Below are 13,102 nucleotides of genomic sequence, written 5' to 3' on the forward strand. Positions count from 1 at the left end.
ACGGGGGTCTTGCTCGCGCGAATGCGCACGCCAAGCCTATAGCCGGCCGCGGTCAGTCGCGAGCGATTGCTTTTACCTAACATTGTTGTAAGCAATGCAGGAGTGACGTTTTCTTTTGTTTTATTAGTGTAGAGTAAAAGCCTCTCTTTTTTTATCGTCAGGCACTCGCACGATGCTCCGCACACTTCCATGTGTGTCTCGTGTTGTTTCATACTACCAATTTGTCACGAATACAAGGAGCTCTGCTTCCCAAGCAGTCTTGCTTTATCGATTACCTTAGAGTGTAAAAAATAATGATTTTTTTCGGTGTCGACATACTTGGTAAGCCCACGCATTTTTAGTTTCGCACGGCACCAACAGCACTCGTGAATTCAACGAGGCGCGTAAAAAAGCATCACACTTTTCATCATTCTAGGAAACCTGATACCACTGTACACTCCATGCATGAAAGTACGATCATATACAATTGATAGAGTTATACGTGCCACTACCGCCATATGGATGTTCTTTGCAGTTTACCCCCATTCGAATACGGCCGCCGTGGCCGGAAGTCGAACCTGCGTCCTCCAGCATAGTCACACGACACCCAATAAGGCTACGCTACCACGGCAGGTGAAAGCACAAAGGGAAACAGGCTGCGAAGTTTCACCGAGTGTTTATTCGCCAGGCTAGGTTACAACCATCAGAAACTTTTTAAACATCATCATAACTAAACTTTTGTGAAAAGTGAACCAATGACTTCTGTAGGTTAAACCAAATTCTGAATCGCATTCGTTTTGAATTGCCCATGCCAGCCAGCACTGAGAAGTAGGAAGGAATTATGCACGCGTGCAGTGTGCCTTTCTCGTCCATGATTCTCCTTTGTCGTGAGAAACTCAACACAAAATGCACTTCTAGTAACAGCTGTGCACAGCAAGTAAGTACTAACGCTCACTCACCTTTGTGAAAAGAGTATTCCGAATCCAGAGTAATAACCACCACAGCCGCAGCGCTAACAACAAAATTGTGGCACGCACTATGATTGCCAGTTGACTCGCGAGGCGAATCGCGAGAGGCATCTGAAGCAGAAATGTATGCAGACACAACATTATATAAAGTTATAGTAAGCTTGCGCACTGCAGCGATAGTTCCTCCACTCAAGTATTAGAGCTGCCGCGACGCCGACAGCCACTGTCATAGCTCACGAAAAAATACCGTCGGATGCGAGGTCATCGCTTATTTCTCTCGCAAGACCCACGTTGTAACGTACGTATGCACTGCTAGGACGGTCGTTACCGCATCAAAAACCTTGTCATTGAAGGGCTAGTGGTGTATCCATGGCTAACGGTCACACTTGTGGTACGCACGTAAAAATAATATAAGCAAACGTTAAGACGAAGCAACTAAACGAGGTCGACGTGACCACAGAACACCTACCACGACGGAGACAAAGTTTGGTGCGCATGCTGCGCCCTCTCCAAGTAACAAGAAAAAAAAACGTGACCTCCGAAATGGCTAACGCGCGGCAAGTGTTTGCACTCTCGAAGGCTTCAAGAAAAAAAAAAAAAATTAACTGCGGCAGTGGTCAACAGATGGCGCAGCGTTCGAAAAGCCGTGGGCAACTATGCAAGGTTTGGGGGTATCCGCCTTCGTGAAAACCTGATAAGCTCTAGTAATTATTCCGTTCATTATTGTGCAACCATTGATAAACTCATGTTTGTCTTAGCAGCAGATACAATATATTTACGTGTGCGCATGTTGTGGTATTGATACGAAACGTGAAAAAAAGTGTAAGAAAACCTACTTGTAACCTGTGCCACTATTGTCAGTCGAAATTCATCGCTATATAAGCTGGCGCGCTTTCATATGATGTAAGTCAACACGACGTAGTGTGATTCGTTGCTGTGAGTGGTTGATTGTGCTCTTGTTGCGTACTTGTTAGCGTATATGATAGCGTATATTTGTTGCGTACTATACGTGCATTATGTGTCCATGTGTGCATGTGTAGTTATATGCATTGCACCAGCGCATATTTAGGCTTACGGTGTCAGTGACAGTAATCCTCAATGGGCTGTGACGTAAGAAATCCTGAATGGGCTGAGGCGTAAACGATCCGCAAGGGAGCCGTGAAAGTGGTCGCGGCAGGCAACTTTTTTTTTAGTTTTGTTCAGTCCCTCTAGATAGCGCCAGCTACCACCTACTTCACGGTTATGACGCTCTCACACCTCCAGCATAGAGAAAGAAGAAGACAAGAGAGGACACTCCGCGAAACCTGGCCTTAGGAAGTGCGTCACGATTACGTAACCAACTAGTGCTCTCATCAAACGTCAGAGGGCGCAAGCGCAAAAAAAAAACAGTTATAATCAATGCAACAAAATTGTTTTCACAAAATAATAATTACACGCCCAAATTAGGTATGTTCTTTATACATAAAACAATTTATTTAACACACCTTACGCGATTATTTTTCTTCAGCCGTACTGTCATAAACACCATCTACCCAGCGACAAGCCCATGCATGACTGACAGCGAGAAGCTTTCGTCGCTTTCGTCAACGTCGTGCGTCGGCGTTTTCAAGCGTGAGATAACAGGTGAGGCACGTTTTCAAGCGAAGCTTGTTGAATGACATGTTGTTGGTCTTGTTCGGTCACTTTTTTCAGAAAACGGTTACATTTGTGCGAATAAGTCACCATGCAACAAACATAGAAAGATGCACACACACACGTTGCGCTTCGTGTGTGCGAGTTTGTTTCTTACGTGGCGTCTCATTCACGCAGTTGTAACCTTTTTCTGAAGATTGTAGGGACGAGGAGGTTCGCTAAAAAGAAAGTTTGCGGCTCTATGCGGCGGCTAGACGGGAACATTGTGCAACGTATGCAGTACAGCAAAGGCGGCACGGCGTCAAGCCGAGGCGACGCGTGCTGCGTCTGCCACGGACGCGAGCGTCTGTAGGCTGAGCATAGCTGGGCAGCTAGGTCATAGGGTCGGTGGCTCGGTGCAAAATATTGAGAAGCGTTCGCTGGGCCTCGCATGCTTCACGACGCGTTTCCCGAAGGCTCGCAACACGAATAATTCTTGGTGTGCCGGAGGCAAATCTGGACTAGCCAAGTGGCCATCATCTTCGTTTCTTCGCTAGCCTTGTGCCACTAGTGCAAGCTGCCCACAAATTTTTTTAACGTTTCCAATCTAATTTTACCGCACAAATTTCAACTACGATTTTTCTTCCCAATGTACTGTGCTGATACTGTGTACGCACGAAGGTGTTCTAAAGTTCCCAGGCCGCGATACCATTGCATTACAAGGGATAGCGGCCTGGAAACTTCTGAAGATCTTTGTACGTGGTCTTGACGTCTATCTTTGTAAGTCAGAGTTTTATGGGTCAGAGATGTATCACTGATTTTGTATTGTGCATCGATTAGCTAATCATTCAAAGGGGTTTGTTGGTACACTTATGACGTGCACATATCTTTTTCGTAATTTCACAGCGAAGCATCCACTTACTAACATTTTCAGACCGCGCTGATGCCATGCCGTCCGGCGGTCCAAGCTACGGCAGCTACTGCTGTGTATCGTGGTGCTTCAACAATGGCAGAACCTACAAGAAGCCTGGTACGAGTTTCTTCCGCATACCACGGGACGGCAGGTGTGTTAAAGCTTTTGTATGGTTTGCATGTCTTTAGGCTTACTGTTCGTACTTGCTCAGTGAGGGTTACAATAAAAAATCACTATTCAAGCACTTCCCCTTTCAGCTGGTAGTTCATTGCCAATGCAGGATGAAAGCATGGATGCAGTATGCTGGACGCGATGATCTCCTTAGTAAGCCGGCCAGCCTATTGTACGCAACGTACAGGGTTTGTAGCGGCCATTTAACTGTTCAAAGTTTCATGGACCCTGGGCACACAAGGCTTACAAGAATGTCTGTTCCCAGTGTGCAACCAGCTGCACCATGTAAGTGATTGACTGAAACTCAAATATGTGTAATAGCAGACACTTGTATTGAATCAGTGGCGACAGTTAACCGCGAAGATCTTTGTAGCCGGTGGAGAAACCTCACTATAGAAGTAACACTTGGAAAGTCTCAAATTTTGTGAACTATGGGCTATTACCTTCCTAACAGCAGCCTTACGTTTCTGTCGTTTTTTGATGCTCTTGACCAGCGCAACTTGTTTTGAAAGACTTTCAAGGGCTATTTCACGTTATCTTCAAGCCTGAGTGCACATGTACATATACATTTCATCGGTGAAAGCTGGCACTGTTGATAATTCCAAAAATCACAAATTACTTGTTTCCTAGTCGGTGCCTTCTCTTTTCCTCCACGTTCGACCAATTTGCGCATTTGAAAGAGCTGTTTAAGTTTCCCCATGCTACAAGCTTTGTAACTTGTATAATGAAGGAATGATGATAACGAAAGGAAACAGCAAGCATCATCGCAGAGTAAGGCACCACGAGATCGGCGCTCGAGCTCCTCCATCTTCCTCGTCCTGTCGCTATCTCCAATCTCCGACCTGCCCGTTTGGTTCGCCCAATAAACCTCTTTACATTTGGTGGATCGTGCTGGGTAACCACATCGCCTACAACCTGGAACTCCGATCTCGCACCCTGCCGTCGACCATGCAAGTTGACGCTGCCCAACAAACAATACCTCTCGCGGCCACTACTTGCCCCGGCCCGGTTCATCAGCGAGACCCCCCGATCTTTGCCGGCACCGAAGACCAGGACGTCGAGGACTGGCTGTCGTCATACGAGAAAGTCAGTGGACCCAACAGGTGGGATGACGCTGCTAAGCTAGGCACTGTCAATTTTTATCTCACCGACGTGGCCAAGCTGTGGTATACGAACCACGAAACCGAGTTCGCGAATTGGTCCGCCTTCAAGGAGGCATTACGTGCCGTTTTTGGTCGTCCTGCCTTACGGAAGCTACGCGCCGAACAACGTCTGCGCACACGGGCACAGGAGCGAGGTGAAACTTTCACATCATATATAGAAGATGTGATTGATCTCTGCCGGCGCGTCGATGCTTCCATGAGCGAGAGTGCGAAGATACAGCACATTATGAAGGGCGTCGACGATGACGTTTTCCAGATGCTTCTCGCGAAGTCTCCAAGCACTGTGGCAGAAGTAGTGACTTTGTGCCAAAGCTATGATGAATTGCGGAGGCAACGAGCTCAGGCGCGACGCTCATTCCAGACAATCCAACCAGTAACCGCACTGGACGCTATGGCTGACCAGGCAAACCTTCTCGCACAAATGAAAGACTTCGTGCGAGAGGAAGTGGCTCGGCAGCTTTCTCTGCTGCCTTTTGCTCAACGCCAAGAGCTCTCGCACCAACAGCCACTGCGACACCCACCACCATTGGCTCCCATGCTCCGACATGTGGTCCAGGAGCAGATTTCCGAGGCTATGCCGGTGCCCTTGCAGCAGCCCACCATCACCGCGCCTCTTACTTACGCTGAGGCACTAAAGCGGCAGCAGCGACACCACCCCCCGTCGTTCCAGGGACTGCCGTATACCTCAGCCCCGACTCAGCCGTCCACCGCCTGGGTTCCTCCCATTGCCACCACAGCCTCGACACACCCGTCTGCCGCATGGACTGGTCCCCTCGTCGCCAATACTTGGAGAACACGCGATAACCGGCCCATCTGTTTTGCGTGCGGCGGCCCTGGCCATACCGCCCGTTACTGCCGTCGTCGCGTGCCGGGATACACAGACGCCCGGACACAGAACAGCTTCACGGACCTTTCTCCATCCCGTCTGGAAAATTCTGACCCTCAGTCAAGCTCGTCTTCACGGGAATGTCCGCGTACTATGTCTGGTCGCTCACCTTCACCCCGTCGTCGCTCCCTGTCACCCATGCGTCGTCGGCCAGCTCCTGAACACGAGGGAAACTAACCGCCGCAGTTCAGGAGGCAAGAACTGCGCTGTCGAAATGCTCAAGTCCTCGGACATTGCCGTCGAATATTGTCGAAGTTTTTGTAGAAGGTACTCGAGCATATGCTCTAGTGGATACTGGTGCTGCCGTTTCCGTGATAGACGCTAAACTTTGCCGCAAGCTCCGTAAAGTGACGACGCCTCTTAATATGATGTCCTTGCAAACAGCGAATGGGGACCCGGCTCAGCCTGTAGCCGCCTGTACTGTCCGACTAATGATCGCGAATGACCACTACACTGTTGAGTTTATTGTCCTGTCGTCATGCTCACACGACATCATACTTGGATGGGATTTTTTATCGCGTAACCATGCCGTTATTGATTGTGCAAGATCGGAGCTTGAACTTTTCCCATTTTAAGACCAACCAACCAGCCGCATTCAGCCCGCCGTACACAAACTCGTCGTCAAAGAAGGCACTGAAATTCCTCCGACAGCAGCTGTGTTGCTCCCCGTGTTCTGTGACGGCATTAGGAACGAAGCTGCATTCTTTGAGCCATCAAGCCTCTTCCTTAGTCGAAGATCACTTCTTCTGCCTTATTCAACCCTCTCTATTTCTGAAGGAAACAGTGCTCTTTGCCTCATCAATCCCCTTCCGTATCCCGTTGAACTGTTTCAAGGTGAATCTCTTGGACACGTGCATGCCATTGATAAAGAACAAATTTTTACCATGCCGCCAGATTGTTCCGGTGACCACGACGCCATAAGTGCCCTCAACCCTTCCAATATACCACCTTGCGAGCTTTTCGATTCATCGATTGCCGACGGACTATCGCCATCTGAACGCTCTGAGCTCCTTCAGCTGCTCTACCAGTTTCGTGAATCCTTTGACGTTGCTCAACCTACCCTTGGCCGAACTCCCAGTTTTTTCCACCGCATCGACACAGGTTCCAACGCGCCAGTACGACAGCGACCATACCGTGTTTCCGCCACAGAACGTCGGGTTATCACCGAACACGTTGACGATATGCTCAAGCGTGACGTTATCCGACCTTCCCAAAGTCCTTGGGCATCACCTGTCGTTCTTGTTAAGAAGAAGGATGGTGCAATTCGCTTCTGCGTTGATTACAGGCGCTTAAATAAGATCACTCGCAAAGACGTATACCCTTTGCCCAGGATTGATGACGCCCTTGATTGCTTACAAGGTGCCGAGTTTTTTTCGTCGTTAGATTTGCGTTCGGGGTATTGGCAGGTGCCCTTAGCAGATGGTGATCGTCCAAAAACAGCATTCGTGACACCGGACGGGCTATATGAGTTCAATGTCATGCCCTTCGGCCTCTGCAATGTGCCGGCCACATTCGAGCGCATGATGGACTCGGTTCTGCGGGGTTTGAAATGGAAAATATGCCTCTGCTACCTCGACGATATCGTCGTCTTTGCACCCGATTTCGCAACACACCTTAAACGCCTGAAACATGTCCTCACGTGTCTGAAGAATGCGCAGCTCCAATTGAATCTAAAGAAATGCCACTTCGCTGCTCGGACGCTCACCATTCTCGGTCACGTCGTATCAAAGGATGGTGTTCTTCCCGACCCGGCTAAACTACGCGCTGTTGCTGAATTCCCCAAACCAACGACTGTAAAACAGTTACGCAGCTTCGTAGGATTGTGCTCCTACTTTCGTCGGTTTGTGCGCAACTTTGCCTCCATAATTGCCCCTTTGACCCAACTTTTAAGCAGTGCCAACGACATCTCCTCATGGTCTTCCGAATGTGATCACGCATTTACCACTCTTCGCCGTCTCCTGACATCACCGCCTATATTGCGCCACTATGATCCCACGGCTGCAACTGAAATCCATACAGACGCCAGCGGTGTCGGTCTCGGTGCAGTTCTCGCTCAACGCAAGCCTGGATCCCCTGAGTATGTCGTCGCCTACGCCAGCAGAACGCTCAACAAGGCTGAGGTAAACTACAGTGTTACCGAAAAAGAGTGCTTAGCCATACTTTGGGCAATTCTGAAATTTCGCCCATACTTATATGGCCGCACCTTTGCTGTAGTTACAGACCATCATGCCTTATGTTGGTTGTCGTCGCTGAAGGATCCATCAGGTCGCCTTGCTCGTTGGGCTCTGCGACTTCAAGAGTATGACATCCGCGTCGTGTACCGTTCCGGCCGCCAACATGCTGATGCTGATGCGCTCTCGCGATCACCACTGTCGACTGAGGCTGCCTCTATATATTCTATGGAACACGCGCTGTCCGCTCTTGACATCGACACAATGACCTCTGCACAGCGCGACGATCCATGGATAACTTCGCTTCTGGACGTCTTATCTGGGGTACCGACACTTCCCATCACTCGAGCAATGCGACGCCAGGCTTCGCACTTCACCATTCGAGGTGGCCTCTTGTACCGGCGCAATTACTCACCAGACGGCAGGAAGTGGCTGCTCGTTATTCCCCGAAAGCTGCGCTCTACAATCTGTGCATCATTTCACTCCGACCCGCATGCGCTCACGCCGGTGTCTTCAAGACCTACGAGCGTTTAAGGAAGCGGTACTACTGGCGTGGGATGTTTACTTTTGTTCGACAGTTTATTCGCGGCTGCCACGAGTGTCAGCGACGAAAACAGCCACCGAATGCAGGAGCAGCTCCACTACAGCCGCTTGCTTGCCCTGACCGCCCATTCGATCGCGTCGGAATCGACCTTTATGGACCACTGCCATTGACCACAGCAGGTAACCGGTGGGCTATCGTTGCTGTAGATCACCTGACACGGTACGCCGAAACCGCTGCTCTTCCTACGGCGACCGCTCAGGACGTCGCATCTTTCATCCTCCATCGGTTTGTGTTGCGTCACGGCCCTCCTCGCGAGCTCCTCAGTGACCGGGGCCGTGTATTTCTATCCGACGTAATCCAAGCACTTCTCCGTCAGTGCCATATTGTACACCGGATGAGTACTGCTTACCACCCTCAGACGAATGGCCTGACTGAGCGGTTTAATCGGACCCTGGGTGACATGCTCGCGATGCATGTGGCATCTGACCAAACGAACTGGGACCTGGTTCTTCCGTTTGCGACCTACGCGTACAACACCGCTACCCAAGTCACCACCGGCTTTTCTCCATTCTACCTTCTATACGGACGTCAACCATCGCACACAATTGACACTTTGCTGCCATACGCACCAGATGTATCCGAGTGCACGACCGTGTCTGAAGCCGCCCGTCACGCCGAAGAATGCCGCCAACTAGCGAAGCAGTTTACTACGGCTGACCAGCAACGCCAGAAAAAGGCCCGCGATGACGACCACCCTCCTGCCGCCAAGTTCGCCCCTGGAACCCTTGTATGGCTGTATGTACCACCCTGTGCACCTGGTTTGTCTACCAAGCTACTTTCAAATTACCATGGCCCATACCGCGTGGTAGAGCGCACATCGCCCGTCAATTACGCCATCGAACCGCTTACGCAACCCGGTGACCATCGTCGGCGTGGACACGATATTGTTCACGTGGACCGCTTGAAGCCGTACTTCGACCCGCTCGTTCCTACTTGTTAGATCGCCAGGATGGCTTGATCTTTCTCGACGGGGGCAATTATAATGAAGGAATGATGATAACGAAAGGAAACAGCAAGCATCATCGCAGAGTAAGGCACCACGAGATCGGCGCTCGAGCTCCTCCATCTTCCTCGTCCTGTCGCTATCTCCAATCTCCGACCTGCCCGTTTGGTTCACCCAATAAACCTCTTTACACTTGTACCAACTGCACATATATGCACGTTCTCCGAGCGTCGCTTCAAATAGTGACTGTGACATGACTGCAGAAGCTGCACTGCAAGGTGCGGATGAGCTTCAGTTTGTGTTATTTTAAGCCTCTTACTGACACATTGTCGTAATTTCATTTCTTCAGGACCTGCGGTAGAGGCTTCAAAAAGCGGCTTCCACACATTGAGGTGCCCCGATGAACAGGGTGCGTTCAGTGTCGCGATTTCTTTTTTTTTACCCAAATTGACTGTTGACCAAACCTCTGCAGGTGGCAGCTCCCTTGTAGCTGGTGAAAGAATTTCTGTTGACTTCGTCTTGCCGGAGAAAACCTTAACCAGTCGTTCAGCTGTCACAAAAGGAACTTGTGTGACCGGTAAGTTGTATGTTCACTTCAACACCAGAGTGGATTGATATTGAGACTTCCGCAGGCCGCTCGCAAGATTGTTCCGACAGCACTGTCCGAGACACTGAACAAGCTTCACAAGACCCTCCAGAAAATGTCTCCGCCAACAGCTCCACGTCTGAGTGCCCTAGAGAAAATGGTGACTATGCTTTTATTGCAGCTGTTTTTAATGTGCTATTTTATGTTTAGGACATTCTGAGGAAACTATCCTCAAAAGGACACTACATGTGCACTTACAAAATGTAAGGGTGGGCTCTCAGTGATTTTCATTTTTTTTTTGTGCATTGTCAACATTGTGAATGGTTTGTTTTTAGGTAGTGGAATCGAAAACTTTGCACCACAGAAAGTTGTGCACCTTGGGTCTGAAAGAGCGAGGAAAGTGCTCGTATGGGATTAGTTGTTCTTCGCTTTTACATCCATTTTTTTGTTTATTGCAGTGCGTACCTGTGTGTCAGCGACAATGTCTCCATCAATGAAGTACAAGCAAACCATTAAACATCTGCAAGCCAAAGTAGCAGCACAGCGGAAAACTATCAAAAGACTGCGGAGACAGCCTCACCAAACTAACCATTCATTCGTTGCATACATTGTTTTGGTTACCCGCTATGAGGAGTAGGGACACTGTGTATTCGCTCGAAGTGATTTGCATAACCTTAAAAAGAATGTTGGGTATCTTGTCTGTATTTTTGTAGCAAATGCGGGCGAACTGTACACTTTACTGTGGGTCGCTTGGTCACTGTGTATGCTTTATCTCTCCAGCTCAAGTAATATATCGATAACAAAACCGCTTGTTGAAATGTCTTCGAGCGGGTAAGGAACACAGTATGAAGTGGGCACAGTTCACGTTATCACGCTTTTTGTATTTTAGCTTCTCATCAACCTCCTCATCTCGCCCATCAAAATTTTCAAAAGAATACCCAAACTTGTAGCGTTTGATGGGGCTGCGGACGCTGCCATTTTATTTTTATATAGCTTGTGAGTGATAACGTACGATGTAGAGCCTTTGTGAAAAATAATGAGCCAAAGTGGTCTTCTCCTGCTATTTATTAGCCCTGTAATACCGCTCTCGTAACACCAATTAAGGTCCACAATTCTGGATAAGTGATGACTACAATCTATTTTAGCTCGCAAGCGTCACAGCAACACCCAGACGCAAATCACTTGGGATCTTAAGTTTTTGATGATAAGAAGAGCCACAAGACCTGCCAGTGTTGTAGCATAAAGTTTGTCTTTCACGTAGTGAGCAAGCTGCAAAGCTCTACCTTTCTGAGGACAAGCAGGCATCAAGTCTGCTTTTTTTTTCATTTTGGGCTAGCTGTTCTTAAGCACAGCCAGTACACTGCAGCTTTGCCTTTCTGCTATATTGTGTCGTGTGGTTTCTGTGCACTCTTTTTTTCTATGCATTATTTTGGTTAACCCCAGGCGTGATTCGCGACTTCATTGCTGTGTATATGTCACTTCTTCCTTCTTCTTCAGCATTGTCCGCTGTGTTTTTGCCATAGATCCTTACTTACCCACGGGCCCGGTGTGTCATACTTGACCAGCTTCTCGGCTTCTGCCAACTCTAGCGATGTGTGCGTTGTCTGTGTTCTCTCTGTATTCGTTACAATATTTGTTACAATTTATTTGTAAGGCGAGATGCATTTGTTGTCTACCTTTGTCATATTTTGCTTTTTATATTCTCAGACTCTACCTTGCCTTTGAATAAAACATTGCGGATACTCTGTCTCTTTGACTGATATATACATTGATCACTTGTTCCAAAAGAACAAGTGATCAACAAGTGAACAAAAGAACAAGAACAAGCGCGATGAATAAAATCGTAGTGAATTATCACTACCTGCACCTCTCTTTATTATAACTTAATCGAAATAAAAATAAATAAATAAAAATTCAAAATTTGCGCCAGTGAAACCGAAACAGGAAGCGCACGCCACTTGCTCTCACCAACCACCAGGTGTGCTAGGGTCGAATGGGCCGCTGGGGTCTACGGGAGTGTCCACTCTTCACCTTTTATTTCTATATGCCTCCAGCTACTTATATAACGTTGAACATCTGTCTATCAAAGCTGCAATACTGAGTCGGAATGGTTTCGCTGCGATCGAGTCTACGGTTTGGAGGCACATCTCGTGACCTGTGGACCCGTAAACGCATGGATAACCTCGCTACACTATGTGAATCTGCGAGAATTAAATACAGCATGCCTAGCATGCACTCTTCAGGTGAGGGCTCTGCAGTACATATCCGTGTCTATCGGAGTGAACGTGGCTTCGCTGACCGAACGAAACGTACTTGCTCCGTCGTTCTCTTTCGCGAAGTGTTCACCGCCACAGGTTCGTCTGCTTGTTTTTATAATCATTTCGTGCAATATCAAGCTCAGCGGGACCGTTTTTTGTAACTTTCAGTGCCGTGTACTCCTTATCAGTCGAGAATCGTTGCATTTGCTAAGCCTACTCGCTTCGCCGGGGGGCAGCCATGTTGATTTTCATAAGGAGGAACGTGTTTCTCCGTGGATAAGGGAGCAACGTTTCTCTATTTAAAGACGAACATTGGGGACATCGCCGTTTCTCCCTAAATGGAGAGAACGTCACTCCATTTTTTTAAGAGTGTGAGCTGAAGTTTACGTGAGGGCTCCCGTCTCGCGGACCTCCAGAAGATGCCTGCACTTACGGGGCTGCACTGTCTAGATGCACGTCGTTGACCTATGGACTGTTACCACTTGTGAGCATCGGGTCGTCGTCGTGAAGGGCGAGTTAGGACGGAGCCGAAGTAGACGTGAGGGCTCCCGTCTCGCGAACCTCCAGACGATGCCTGCACTCACGTCAGTCCATGGGTGCTCTTAGTAGTCTTAGTGGCAACCGGAGTCGGGCTCCCAGGTCACAGCGGTGGTTAGGCCTCACACATCAGCTTTAGCCATGGAGACTTCACAAAAGTCGTGGAGGCTACGACTGCGGTTGAAATTCGTGAAGTCCGCTTCGTCTCACCTCTGAAGGTCATTCCTTCCGGGTTTCACGTCACCAAAATGTTGAGGACAAAGGGACGAGCCGCCGTGCCCATGGCGAAGCCCACCCGATCGACCTCTTCTT

General features: G+C 48.8%; 1 long non-coding RNA gene across 1 annotated transcript; it reads left to right on the forward strand.

Annotated features, from left to right (window-relative positions):
• Positions 1-2,539: 2,539 nt before the first annotated feature.
• On the forward strand, positions 2,540-4,104 carry LOC142768757 (uncharacterized). Its single transcript, XR_012885430.1, has 3 exons — positions 2,540-2,570; positions 3,493-3,622; positions 3,729-4,104. It is a non-coding gene; the product is annotated as an uncharacterized LOC142768757 (long non-coding RNA).
• The last annotated feature ends 8,998 nt before the right edge of the window (positions 4,105-13,102 follow it).

This window comes from Rhipicephalus microplus, chromosome 1 (genome assembly GCF_043290135.1).
Source record: "Rhipicephalus microplus isolate Deutch F79 chromosome 1, USDA_Rmic, whole genome shotgun sequence".
NCBI classification, from domain to species: Eukaryota; Metazoa; Arthropoda; class Arachnida; order Ixodida; family Ixodidae; genus Rhipicephalus; species Rhipicephalus microplus.